The following is a 2,180-nucleotide window of genomic DNA, read 5'->3' on the forward strand; positions in this document are numbered from 1 at the left end:
TGTCGCCAGCAGATTATAAAACTCTGAACAAAACCTACGATTTTACATAACACACACACACACACACACACACACACACACACACTGTTATAAATGACAACAGGCATACAAAACCACAAAGTTCTAATAGGTGCCTCACACATCCAAGGTGCAAAAAAAAAGAAAAGAAAAAAAAGAAAAGAAAAAAAGTAAGAGTGTTTTACACTGCAGATGTGAGGGGATTTTAGCCACATTACCTAAAGAGGCATCCGTGAAGGGGACGACCCTCGACTGCGTGGTCCAAGTCTTCCAGTTTGAGCCCATAGCACACACTCAACTCTGGGTAGGAGGAACCGGCCACAAGCCGAAACTGAACCACTTCGGCTGGGGCCGGACTCGAACTCGCGTCCCCCAAGTCGTCAGTCTGCGACACTAACCACTTCGAAGCGGTGGCTAGTTATTCATCAATTATCAAATTTATGTGCTCATATATTTAGATAGATAGATATAGAGAAAGAGAGTTTATCTTTGATCATATATTTTTGGGGGGTCAGTTGGGTTTTTTTTAAACCCAGGTTTCTTTTCAACATGACACACATTTTTTTTTTAATGAACTGATAACTGGATTTAGTATTCCACATAGGACTGTCCGTACAAAATGCAACGAGCTGTTGCCCACAGTAGAACACACCTTTGGCGTTGTCGGTTTTATCGTTATCAGTACTGAGCCCGGCTTCTCTGAGTCTGGGCTTCACCAAAAACCTCTTCAGTTCAGGCTTGTCTTTATCTGGTCTTTATCTGCCTCACCTGCATGCGCACATCGTTTCACGTCGGGTCTGACAGTGTCCATTCTTCACTTTTCAGCGCAGGTTGTTGTGAGTTCGGTGACTGTCTTCGCTACCGGAAGGTAAGAATCTGTGTTCGTGATTGGGTTAACATTATGTTTTTGAGGTCCTTTTCTGAAAACAAATTTTGCGTTGAGTATGGTTTACGGTATGGTGTATTTAAAAACAACAACAACATTTTCCCGTCTTCTTGTTCTATTTTTTGTTCTTGTTCCTGTTCTTTTCCTTCTTCTCCTACTATTATTTGTTCCTTGTCTTGTCTTGTCTAGACTTGTCGTTTCTCTCATTCTCTCTCGCCTTGACTACTGTAACTCTCCATTGTCTGGTTTGCCTGCTTCATCCATTCAGTTCCTTCAGCGCATACAAAACTCTGCTGCCCGACTCGTCCTCAGAAAGAAAAGATCTGAGCACATCACTCCTCTTTTGCAACATCTCCACTGGCGCGCTGTCTCACACCGAATAAAGTACAAGATCAGCACTCTATGTGAAAGATGTATTCATAAAACTGCCCCTTCCTATCTCTGCGGCTGCCTTCACCTCTACACTCCATCTCGCTCACTACGATCGGCTTCGGATCCACTCTGTTTACGCATACCCAGATTCAAACACTCGACTGTTGGCCGCCGTTCTTTCTCTGTCTCTGGACCTTGCAATTGGAATAAACTTCCTCTTTCGCTTCGTCAAGTCTCCACACTCAGCTCTTTCAAGTCTGGTCTTAAAACCCACCTCTTCCTAAAATAGCCTCCCTTCCCTGCCTCTTCCTTATCTTCAGTTTCTCCAGTTTTCGAGTTATGCATGTGTGTGAATGACTGGTGCGAAAGCGCTTTGATTTGTCTCTGCACAAGATTCAGCACTATATAAATACCATTATTATTACATTATTATCATTATTATTGTTTTTGTTATTTTCCTGTCTGTCTGTCCGTCTGCCTCTCTCTCTCTCTCTCTCTCTCTTTTTCTCTCCACCTTCTCTCCGTCTCGCCCTGTCACTCTCTTTCTCCTTGCCTCTTCCCCTGCTACACACACTCTCTCTCTCTCTCTCTTTTACATTTCACTTAACAGTTGCTACTTCCTCTGAATTAACTGAATTCACCTGCATGGATGCAATATTTTATATCGGTTCTTTGAGAGCTGGAGCCTGCATTCGCATCACGTGGACACGATTTTCTCATTATTTTGACCACTTCAAAATCATTTTATTTACACCGTCTGCCTGCTGAGTTCTTGATCCTGATAATTACACGTCGCAGAATCCAGGTGACTGGCGTATAGTTGCGACGGGGGGGAGGGGGGGAGGGGAAGGGGGTCAGATGACCAACTGGTAGGAGGTGGCCAACTCCTAAGATTTTTTTTTTT

At 43.6% G+C, this 2,180-nt stretch overlaps 1 protein-coding gene across 1 annotated transcript in view; it reads left to right on the forward strand.

Annotated features, from left to right (window-relative positions):
* The first annotated feature begins 822 nt into the window (after window positions 1–822).
* LOC143281460 (chitin synthase chs-2-like) overlaps window positions 823–2,180 on the forward strand; it is a 55,901-nt gene continuing 54,543 nt past the window's right edge. Inside the window, exon 1 of the mRNA XM_076586674.1 lies at window positions 823–886. The gene's annotated coding sequence lies outside the window, so the exon portion shown is untranslated. The remainder of the gene's footprint in view (window positions 887–2,180) is intronic.

The sequence above is a fragment of the Babylonia areolata genome, chromosome 1, assembly GCF_041734735.1.
Source record: "Babylonia areolata isolate BAREFJ2019XMU chromosome 1, ASM4173473v1, whole genome shotgun sequence".
NCBI lineage: Eukaryota > Metazoa > Mollusca > Gastropoda > Neogastropoda > Buccinidae > Babylonia > Babylonia areolata.